Consider the following 12,064-nt stretch of genomic DNA (forward strand, 5'->3'; position numbering starts at 1 on the left):
TTCAACAAGAGGAAGTGAGGAAGAGGAAGAATGTGAGAGAGATGAGGGAGCCTTCAAATTGATTTTTCTGCTTCTAGTTTCCTACAGCCTAAATTCTGAGTATATCCTTAGATTTTAAGAAAATACTATTTTACCCTCCTAGGTTCTCTAATCCTCAAATAGCCCCTATGGGTATAAGAGTCATTTTTCTCCTAATTCCTGCTAACTCCTCGAGTGTTCCTAATATTTATCACTTAAATCTCGTCATCCAATTAATCACCAATTATTTACCCAATGTCTAATAATCCCCAATATATTTTCTAAATTCCCGAAAATACCCCCGGGCTCCCTCGAGCCGGGTATAAATCCCCACCGTGACTATTTCGTCAATCCACTCACTAGGTCCGTCTCGAGCCATATGTTGCAAATATATCCACATAATAATGTGGTCTCAACAATTTACCACAAATAATCACATTTATGCCCTCAACGGGCCAAAATTACAAATATGTCCTTATAAGCTAAACATTGCCCACATGCATATTAATACTCATAAACATGCATTTCACATATCCATATAATCATATAATCATGCATATCACATAGTCATGCATTTAATCAATTAAATCACAATTAAACCCATTATGCCCTCCTGGTACGCTAATCAAGGACCTTAAGCCTTAATAGTGATTTTGGGTCATTACAGAGTGATCTCCCCAAAATGATTGGAACCTCCCTTTCTTCGTCATAGTCCAGAATAATAAAATCTGCCGGAAAAATGAATTTGTCAACATGTACTAGAACGTCTTCAATATTTCCCTCCGGATGCACCAAAGAACGGTCAACTAATTTAAAAGTGAGTGTAGTTGGCCTTGCTTCTCAAATTCAAATTCCCAACTTCTTAAAAATGGCCATGGGCATCAAATTAATACTAGCTCCCAAATCAATAGGAGTTGGTTGTAAGTTACTCCCCATACTCATGGTCTTCAAAAGCTTGGTCATAGTTGAAACTTGAGCGGTCAAAGCTATCAAAGCATCTACTTCATGAATACCCACTACTTTCCTTCTCATTGGGGCGCTTCCATTAGACCATTGGTAATTATTGTTGGCAATCCGCTCCAAAATCTCATATGCTTCATTGTAAGACTTAGAAAGAATAGCCCCATTTGCCAAATCATCCAAAATGATGCGTGTGGAGGCATTGAGACCATTGTAAAAAGTCTCCATTTGAATGCAATGAGGAGTACCATGATGTGGACACATCCTCAATAACTCTTTGAACCTCTCCCAAGCATCACACGCCGACTCATCCTCCAACTGTCGAAAACAAATAATCTCATTCCAAAACTTAGCATTTTTCGTTGGAGGAAAGTACTTCATTAAAAATTTCTCACCTAGCTCATGCCACGTAGTCACTGAGTCAGAAGGAAGTGTATTAAGCCAAGCTCTAGCTTTGTCCCTTACAGAAAAATGAAACAACTTCAACCTCAAGGTTTCTTTAGTAACGCCTTGCAACTTGAATGAATCGTTCGCCTCCAAAAATAAACGAAGATGGAGATGAGGATCCTCTGTAGGAAACCCACTAAATTGACCCACTGCCTACAACATTTGGAACATCATGGGCTTCAACTTAAATTAAGCTGCTTGAATTTAAGGCCTAACAATACCAGGATTCAGCTCATTAAACATTGGGGCAGTGTACTCCCTTGTGGCCCTCTTATATCATCGACCATAACAATTTCATTAGTAGTATTCAAAGCATTGGCTACATCATTAACAACTCTAATAGTCGCATTAAGCATGGATTGAGCTCTAATTTCTTCAACCCCTACACCTTCTTGAGCCATAGGAAGGTGAAGTTGAGCCCGATGTTCCCTTGGCCTTCTTTGAAATGTACGTTCAATCTCAAGGTCAATTGGGTCTAGCTTAATGTCTTGATGCTCATTCATGCAATGGAATCAATCTAGCAAAGCACAAGATCAAGGAAAGAAGATTAGTACAAACTAAGAAAACACAAATTACAAAGTAATTAATAATACACAAAATTTTAATTTCAATCCCTGGAAACGGTGCAAAAAACTTGTTGTGATATCAGTTCACTGTTTTGTGATATGAAAAATGACTCTTTATTCAAGAGTTATCATTACACACTCATTTGTTTCTAGTAGAGTAATTGATAGATTTTCTAGACCCTCTGACTATTATATGGTGGGGATTGGGACTTTATTGCCTATAGGGGAGCTGGTAATCTCTAGGAGATGGGTTAGGTAATTACCAGTGGTGGTGGAAAATAGAGAACTATCAGTGAATTTAATTGAGTTAGGTATGGATTATTTTGACATGATAACGGGAATGGATTGGTTAGCCAGGTATGGGGCGACTATAGACTGCAAGAAGAAGATGGTGACTTTTGAGCCTGAGGGTTAGGACCCCCTTTGTTTTTGTTGGCACTGTGCATGGACCCCGTATTCCTATGATATCAGCTTTGAGGGCTAGAGACCTATTACAAGGAGGTTGTATAGGATTCCTAGCTAGTGTGGTGGATACCACTAAGATCATACCAATGGGACCAGAGGAGACCAGATTGGTGTGTGAGTTCTTAGATGTGTTCCTTGAGGACTTACCAGGACTGCCACTACATTGGGAAATTGAGTTCGTCATTGAGTTGGACCCAGGTACAGAACCAATGTTGATGGCACCATATAGAATGGTTCCGGCAAAACTGACAGAGTTGAAGGTACAGTTACAGGAATTACTGGACATGGGATTTATCAAACTTAGCTTCTCACCGTTGGGTGCGACAGTTTTGTTTGTAAAGAAAAAGGATGGGACCCTGAGGATGTGTATAGATTACAAGGAATTAAACAACCTAACTATCAAGAATAAGTACCACTACCAAGGATAGATGACCAGTTGCAGGGTAAGACAATGTTCTCGAATAAGCACCTCCGGTTAGTATTACAGAGATTGAGGGAGCACTGGTTGTATACCAAGTTTATGAAGTGTGATGTTCCTCGATCACTTTATTAGTGGAGGCAGGATTAAGGTAGATCTAGCCAAGGTTGAAGCAGTTAGGAACTGGCCGAGGCCAAGGAAGGCCTCGAAGGTCAGGAGTTTCCTTGGGTTGGCAGGGTATTATTGGCGCTTCATGGAAGGATTCTCAAAGATTGCTACACCACTGACATAATTGACATGGAAGAACTTAAAGTTTGTATGGTCAGACAAATATGAGAATAACTTCCAAGAGTTGAAGCAACGACTGATTACTACTCTGATGCTGAGCCTTCCTTCAAATGGGGGTAAGTTTGCGGTGTATTGCGATGCATCGAGATTGGGGTTAGGACGCGTGCTGATGCAAGCTGGGAAGGTGATTGTCTACGCATCGCGAGATCTGAAGGAATATGAACAGTGATACCCTACTCACGATTTGGAGTTAGCAGCGGTGGTATTTGCATTGAAAGTTTGGCGATATTATTTGTATGGAAAAAGTACGAGATATACACCGATCATAAGAGTTTGAAGTAATTCTTCACTCAGAAGGACTTATATATGAGATAGAGATGTTGGCTGAAGTTGGTAAAAGATTATGATTGTGAGATTATTTGCCATCCAGGGAAAGCCAATGTAGTTGCATACACTTTGAGTCAAAGAGATCCAGGATAGATGTTCAGTTCAAAGTAGATATCGAAGGAATTGGTGGAAGAGATGACTAGAGCGGGGATAAAGTTGGTGGTGGGCTGGTTGGCCAATATTACTTTGCAGTTCACTCTTTTGGAGAGAATAGATGGGGCCAGATGAATGATTCTCAGTTGATAAAGTTTAGAGAGGATGTCCTAGCTGAAGTAGCTAAGGACTATTCCATTACAAAGATGGGTTTACTAAGATACAAGGATTGAATTTGTGTTCCGAGGGACGTAGGTATCAAACGGGAGATCCTTGATGAATCTCATACCACACCATATTCATTACATGCAGGCGCCACGAAGATGTATCAGGACCTAAAGTCATTGTATTGGTGGCATGGGATGAAGAGAGATGTGATTGACTATGTGGCAAGGTGTGTAACTTGTCAGCAGGTGAAGGCTAAACACCAGCGGCCAGCGTGGTTGTTACAGCCTCTAGGTATTCCCAAATGGAAGTGGGAAGGCGTTACTGTGGTGTCCCATAATATTTACTTAGCTAGCTAAATAGTAGTAGTAGTTAGTATTAGTTTGTAGTATATTAGATTCCGTAGATTTTGGTTCAAGCCGGGACTTAGTTGGACACTCGTAGCAACAGTTATGGATTTTGTAAGTTTAACCTATAGTTTAAGAATATTAATTATAACATAAGGTTTGATTAATATTTCTTGTTCTAGAAATATATTTATTATAACCTAAGGTTTAGATAGAACCATTAAGAGCATGACACTTGTCATAATCTTGTTTATTAAGGATTTAAGTATTTTGATGAATAGTTTAATTAAAAGAAAGATCTAGAAGCTCTAGAACCTTCCAACAACTGTTAGGATCGTATTATGACTCAGTCAAAGCTGTTTACTCAATTTAAAATATGTTGAAAAAGTGCAAATACGTGTTTGATATATCAACGTATGCCGATATATCACAGCTATAGGGGCTGATATATTGCCTACGAAAGATACGGAATATACGTCGACTTTGCACGAATGAACAAACGGGGCTTGGGAATATGGGGGAGGCGATATATCGGCTCCAACTCTTGTATTTTTTAAAGTTTGTGATTTTAATTTTAAAAATAGCCTTAACCACTTAGACCTACCTTTGAACGATTTTGACCGAGTTCTGGGCGTCTGTTGAACGAAAATTCAAATATTTTTCATTTTATAATCATTTATTTATTCAAATTAAAAGGGGTTAGTTTCACTCCTTGAACTCTATAAATAGGACCTAGTACTCATCCACTTTCTTCATTCTTCAAGCATTTGTTCAGAGCCTCCAAGTTGCTAAGGTTATTATAGAGAGAAACACTTGAGTTTTAGGTTAAAAGCTTTATCATTCTAAGCTTTTCTAAACACTTGGGAAGTGACATATAGTGAGATTTTTGTATCAAGATTTAGATCAATTCATAAGATCACTCAAGGTATTCTTATCCTTAAGTTCAGTTCTTTATGGTCCTTTAGTTTTCTTTATTTTCTTTCTTTCAGATCCTAACTGTTGTTTATGATTCTTGGTTAGGTGTTTAAGTTTCTTGAAAACTTAAGGTTCTTCTCGGTAAGTTTCTTCTTTGATTGTTTAGTTTTCTTTTCATCTCTTTTCTTTAGAAACTCACCATTCTTACTGTTGGTTTTTAGGAGTGTTCTAATTCCGTTCTTGTTCTCAAATATCCTGGATTATGGTAAGGAAAATAGGATAGATTATATGTGCTCATATGTTTATGTTATGATATGTTTTATGCAATGATATGTATATGTATACTTATGTTTTGTAGTCCATGGGCATATGATGGACCCAAAACGGGTATGTTTAAAAATTTATATATCGCAAGCGCACGAATCGTCCATATAGAATAGTGATCGTAAGCAAGGATGTCGAACCCAAAGGAGTTGTCTAAAATCGAAAATGAAACTATTTTAAATCAAAAGTAATAAGTTCTAACCTAGTTCCAAAGATTGATGGGACTTTTGTATAATAAAAATAAAATAAAAGACAATAATATAGAAATTAAAAACAATATATATAAATATAAATTAAAAGTAAAAGTAAAAATCAAGATAGTAAAATAAGATTATTAAGATAATAGAATCCACAAAATATAAGTTCAATAATATTTATAAGTACATTGATTCCCAAGTTTTAGTGATAGTTAAAATAAATAAAACTATCATTTTCAAAATAGATTTATAATTTTAAGCACAAATTAATTCTAAAAAGATAGGATTTTTCTTCACTTTCCAAAGTTATAATTTCAAAGCATTTAGTGTAAATCAATCTAATGAAATAACAAATAAATCAATGAACATTATTTATAAGGCAAAACATAATATTTTTGTTCTAAGCATGGATGTGTACAATTTAATGACACATCTTACACAAAGAATATTATGTTTATGCACTAATGAAGAACAAAGTGTAAATATGTGCTAACAATCCAAAATACATGATATTTAAGATGAAAGAAGATATTTGAAGAAGAAAATTCCATAAACTTTGTTGCACAAAATGGGAAATCAAGATACAAAATAAACACTATCTAGTTACAAATTGTTTCATCATCACCTTAATAATCTTAAAAAGATTAGAAACACATAACTAGAATAGCAAATACAAACTAAAAATTACAAACATAAATAGGAAAATTTGGAGGAGAAACCCCCAAATTTTTCCTCTAAAAATACATAGAAAAAAATTAAAAAGAAGAAGAAGATGAAGAGAATTGAGAGGTTTTGAATGTGTAGAAACTTTGTGTAGAGTTTTTGGTATGGTAACCTCCTCTCAAAATGGACACCCTAAATCCCTTATTTATAGCAAAAAATGATGATTAAAATAATCAATTCAAATTAATTAAATTGATTAAATTAATTGAATTAATTATAATATGGAAAATATGGGTAAATTATATGGTGTAATAATGATGTTTTGGGGTAAAATGTGTAGAAAGTGGGGTAAAAATGTGGTATTTTTAGACAAGGGGACAAGGGTACAAAAGTGTATTTGTTGGGCTCAAAAATTGGCTTTGTGGCTGTTGGGTCTATGTGGGAGGCTGAAGGCAGGCGTAGGTCTGGGCAGTTGGGCCTGGTGTACGGCTGGGACCTGGTGGGGCAGCTGCTGGCCGAAGGGTGTATGTGAAGAGGAAGTCTTTAGCTGGCTTGGAAGTCTTCAGGTGGTGAAGCTGCTGGAGAGGTGGAGTCAACGTGGTTGATTGCTGAAGGAGTTTGTGGTCTTGGTGAGCTTCTTAGTTTGCTGAAGGTGGCAAATTTCTTTGCCAAATTTGGTGGGCTTCTTAGTTGGTGGGCTTAAGTGTGTGGGCCTAAGGGAAAATGCCAAATTTCTTTGCTATTTTTCACAAAAATACCACTTTTTTTCATCATTTCCATTGTTTTTCAAGAGCATAAAATCCCTACAAAATAAATATAAAATAAGTCATAATACAATATTTTCAATTGTAAAATAAATCAATTTAATTATTTGAAAATATTAATTATAACTTAATTATATTTTACATTTAAGTTCAATAATACAACATTTTTTTACCACTAACTTAACAATAACAATTCAAATAATTAACTACAACATTTTACAACAAAATAATTATAAAAACACACAAAAGTATATAAAATCATGATAAGACTAATAAATTCAAAATTACTTAAAAACTTAATAAATCAATTAAAAACTCAAGAATTAAGCAACAATTAGCACATAAAAAGTGGTAAAATAACTCTATTTTGTAGAGTTATCACACCCCCAAACTTAATATTTTGTTAGTTCTCGAGCAAAAGAAAGATTAAAAACACAAACATTTTTTTTTTTTTAAATTGGTGACATCAAATGTTTAACTAAAAAAAATTACATAATGGAAATAGTTCAAAGAAAATCACAAATAAAAGTAAAGCTTATTTAATTAATTTGAAAAGTTAAAATTATTGTTTTCAAAATAGATATTTAACATGCAAACACAAATCTATCATGTGAACATTTAGACAAGCTTATGCAAACAAAAATATATTAAATCTCAAAAGATAATCAAGAAAATTATAGGATTTTTCAAATTTTTTTTTTAGAGATTTAAATAATTTAATGTTTAAATAAACTATAGCCAAATATCACAAATTCGAATAGAATAGAAAAGTGACCTATTATGAAAAATATATATATTTAAACAAAACTAACTTAGAAATTAAAAGTAAATCTTAATAATTATTTATATTTTTCTAAGAACTAAGAACAATTTCAATTTATAATTAGAAAATGAAAATCACCAAAAAATATTTTCAAACAAAACAAAGAAAATATATATATATATTTTTTTAACATTATATAACAAATGAAAATCACATAAAAACAAAAAGAAAAACAAATAAATTTTTTTTTTTTGAATTTTATAACAAATGAAAAACATGCATAAACACAAAGAAAAACACATAAACACAAATAAAAATACATACACATTACCCCCAAACTTAAATGAAACATTGTCCTCAATGTTTAATAAAATAGAAAAGATTAAGAACTACTCCCTTTGAGGTATGCTTCCTTGATTTGACTCTTTTGTTTTCTTCTCTTCTTTTCTTTTTGGACAAAAAGTTTCCTTCAAGCTTTTTTTTTTTTGAAAAACATGAAACAAAAACACACAACAAAAAGTGAAATATAAAATGAAACATAAAAAGTATGGGTTGCCTCCCACAAAGCGCTTAGTTTATAGTCTTTAGCTCGACTATAATTTTTTTTTTTCTTTCAACCTACACCCAATCTATGGTGTAAAATTTCATTAGTAGGGTGAGTTATGACTTTGGTGCTAATGCCATAAATAATAATCGATTACATCAAACCTACAAGAAAATTAGAAATATGCAATTTTAATGGAATATCAATAAAATAAGAAAATTGCATATCTATATTAGACTCCTTTTTATTTTGAGTAAATAAACAAATTTGTTCAATTATGGGCTCTTGAAATATAATTATATCTTTTTCATTTTCCTTATAAGCCTCGAAAATTATTTCATCCAACTCTTTTGTTTCATTAGGGGGTTGGATGCAAATTACAAGTTCTTCAACAACTTCATTCTCCTTTTTATTTTGAATTTGACTATTTGGATTGGGAATGGGTTGGTTGGGATAAACTTGTTTTTCCGACTCTATAACAGTTGCAAGTTGTCCTACTATTGTTTCAATTTTTGAGATTGAATGAGATTGGGCTAGTAAAATTTGGTAGGTTGATTGCATAAACTGTTGTAGGGTATCCTCTAAATATGAGCTTGTTTCTTGTTGAATGGGATATGATAGGTCGGATTGGGCATGACTTTGATTATGTATGTTGAATTCATGCCCTATTGGAAACTGGGTATGACATAATGAAAATTTTGGATTATAGGTGGGGGCAAATGAGATATCAAATGATTCATGCATATCATACATATTATTAGTTTCTCCATAATTTAAATTTAATTGCTCATAATAGTTGTACTCAGAATTCCAACTATGATTAAAATGATCCATATGGAAGAAACTAAATGACAAACTAAATTTTTTATTTTTTTATTTTTTAAAGATGACAATTAAGGAAAAAAAGAAAATAAAATTAAGAGAATAAAAACAATGTTAAGATATTAAACACTTAAGTATATATTTTTTTTCAAGTATTTTTTTTTTCACAATAGTATGATAAAGGATAAAGAGAATTAAGACAAAATTAAATAAGATTATAAAAAAAATTAGGCAAGAGTAGGGAGGCATAGCATGCCATCAACCATAACTAAAATCAAGGTAAAAACTAGAGGGCACAAGTGCCATCAACTAAAACATAAGATAGAAGACTAGGAGGCAAAATTGCCATCAACTAGCTAGGAGGCAAAATTGCCATCAACTAGTAATTTGTGGAAATTAAATAACATAAAAATTACAACAAAATAAATAAAGAGAATTACAACAAATGTTAGGAGGCACAAGTGCCGTCAACTAACAAAGATATAAAAGAAATAAAATTACAACAAAATTAGGAGGCACAAGTGCCATCGACTATAAAAATTAAAAGGATAGATAGGAGGCACAAGTGCCGTCACTAGAAAAAAACAATAAATATAGAAATATAAGTATATTTTTTATGGGTGGTTGAACCGTCCCAACTTTCTTTTTATCTTTTTTTTTAGTTTTTTTTATAGATATATATTTTTTTTAGGTTTTTTTTAGGTTTTTTTTTTTTTTTAAGTGCAAGAATTAAAATAACTAGTAGAAGAATTTACTAACCTTGAGATAATTTTTGTTTCTTTTCTCTTGCAACTCCCCGGCAACGGCGCCAAAAACTTGATGGACCCAAAACGGGTATGTTTAAAAATTTATATATCGCAAGCGCACGAATCGTCCATATAGAATAGTGATCGTAAGCAAGGATGTCGAACCCAATGGAGTTGTCTAAAATCGAAAATGAAACTATTTTAAATCAAAAGTAATAAGTTCTAACCTAGTTCCAAAGATTGATGGGACTTTTGTATAATAAAAATAAAATAAAAGACAATAATATAGAAATTAAAAACAATATATATAAATATAAATTAAAAGTAAAAGTAAAAATCAAGATAGTAAAATAAGATTATTAAGATAATAGAATCCACAAAATATAAGTTCAATAATATTTATAAGTACATTGATTCCCAAGTTTTAGTGATAGTTAAAATAAATAAAACTATCATTTTCAAAATAGATTTATAATTTTAAGCACAAATTAATTCTAAAAAGATAGGATTTTTCTTCACTTTCCAAAGTTATAATTTCAAAGCATTTAGTGTAAATCAATCTAATGAAATAACAAATAAATCAATGAACATTATTTATAAGGCAAAACATAATATTTTTGTTCTAAGCATGGATGTGTACAATTTAATGACACATCTTACACAAAGAATATTATGTTTATGCACTAATGAAGAACAAAGTGTAAATATGTGCTAACAATCCAAAATACATGATATTTAAGATGAAAGAAGATATTTGAAGAAGAAAATTCCATAAACTTTGTTGCACAAAATGGGAAATCAAGATACAAAATAAACACTATCTAGTTACAAATTGTTTCATCATCACCTTAAATAATCTTAAAAAGATTAGAAACACATAACTAGAATAGCAAATACAAACTAAAAATTACAAACATAAACAGGAAAATTTGGAGGAGAAACCCCCAAATTTTTCCTCTAAAAATACATAGAAAAAATTAAAAAGAAGAAGAAGATGAAGACAATTGAGAGGTTTTGAATGTGTAGAAACTTTGTGTAGAGTTTTTGGTATGGTAACCTCCTCTCAAAATGGACACCCTAAATCCCTTATTTATAGCAAAAAATGATGATTAAAATAATCAATTCAAATTAATTAAATTGATTAAATTAATTGAATTAATTATAATATGGCAAATATGAGTAAATTATATGGTGTAATAATGATGTTTTGGGGTAAAATGTGTAGAAAGTGGGGTAAAAATGTGGTATTTTTAGACAAGGGTACAAAAGTGTATTTGTTGGGCTCAAAAATTGGCTTTGTGGCTGTTGGGTCTATGTGGGAGGCTGAAGGCAGGCGTAGGCCTGGGCAGTTGGGCCTGGTGTACGGCTGGGACCTGGTGGGGCAGCTGCTGGCCGAAGGGTGTATGTGAAGAGGAAGTCTTTAGCTGGCTTGGAAGTCTTCAGGTGGTGAAGCTGCTGGAGAGGTGGAGTCAACGTGGTTGATTGCTGAAGGAGTTTGTGGTCTTGGTGAGCTTCTTAGTTTGCTGAAGGTGGCAAATTTCTTTGCCAAATTTGGTGGGCTTCTTAGTTGGTGGGCTTAAGTGTGTGGGCCTAAGGGAAAATGCCAAATTTCTTTGCTATTTTTCACAAAAATACCACTTTTTTCATCATTTCCATTGCTTTTCAAGAGCATAAAATCCCTACAAAATAAATATAAAATAAGTCATAATACAATATTTTCAATTGTAAAATAAATCAATTTAATTATTTGAAAATATTAATTATAACTTAATTATATTTTACATTTAAGTTCAATAATACAACATTTTTTTACCACTAACTTAACAATAACAATTCAAATAATTAACTACAACATTTTACAACAAAATAATTATAAAAACACACAAAAGTATATAAAATCATGATAAGACTAATAAATTCAAAATTACTTAAAAACTTAATAAATCAATTAAAAACTCAAGAATTAAGCAACAATTAGCACATAAAAAGTGGTAAAATAACTCTATTTTGTAGAGTTATCAGCATATGACTTGCTTAGATTGCAAGCCCCAAGAATATGTTTTATAGTCGCTTGGGCATATGACTTGCTTAGATAGCAAGCCTCAAGAATTTTTATCATTTTCATGGTTTAGAGTTATGATTCACCCTACCTCAGTTAGTAGACAGAAGACC

General features: G+C 32.4%; 1 non-coding gene across 1 annotated transcript; it reads left to right on the forward strand.

Moving 5' to 3' along the window:
• Nucleotides 1–1,222: 1,222 nt before the first annotated feature.
• Nucleotides 1,223–1,329, forward strand: LOC133793368 (small nucleolar RNA R71). The gene has a single exon (XR_009874813.1). It is a non-coding gene; the product is annotated as a small nucleolar RNA R71 (small nucleolar RNA).
• The last annotated feature ends 10,735 nt before the right edge of the window (nucleotides 1,330–12,064 follow it).

Source organism: Humulus lupulus, chromosome 7 (genome assembly GCF_963169125.1).
Source record: "Humulus lupulus chromosome 7, drHumLupu1.1, whole genome shotgun sequence".
Taxonomy (NCBI): Eukaryota; Viridiplantae; Streptophyta; class Magnoliopsida; order Rosales; family Cannabaceae; genus Humulus; species Humulus lupulus.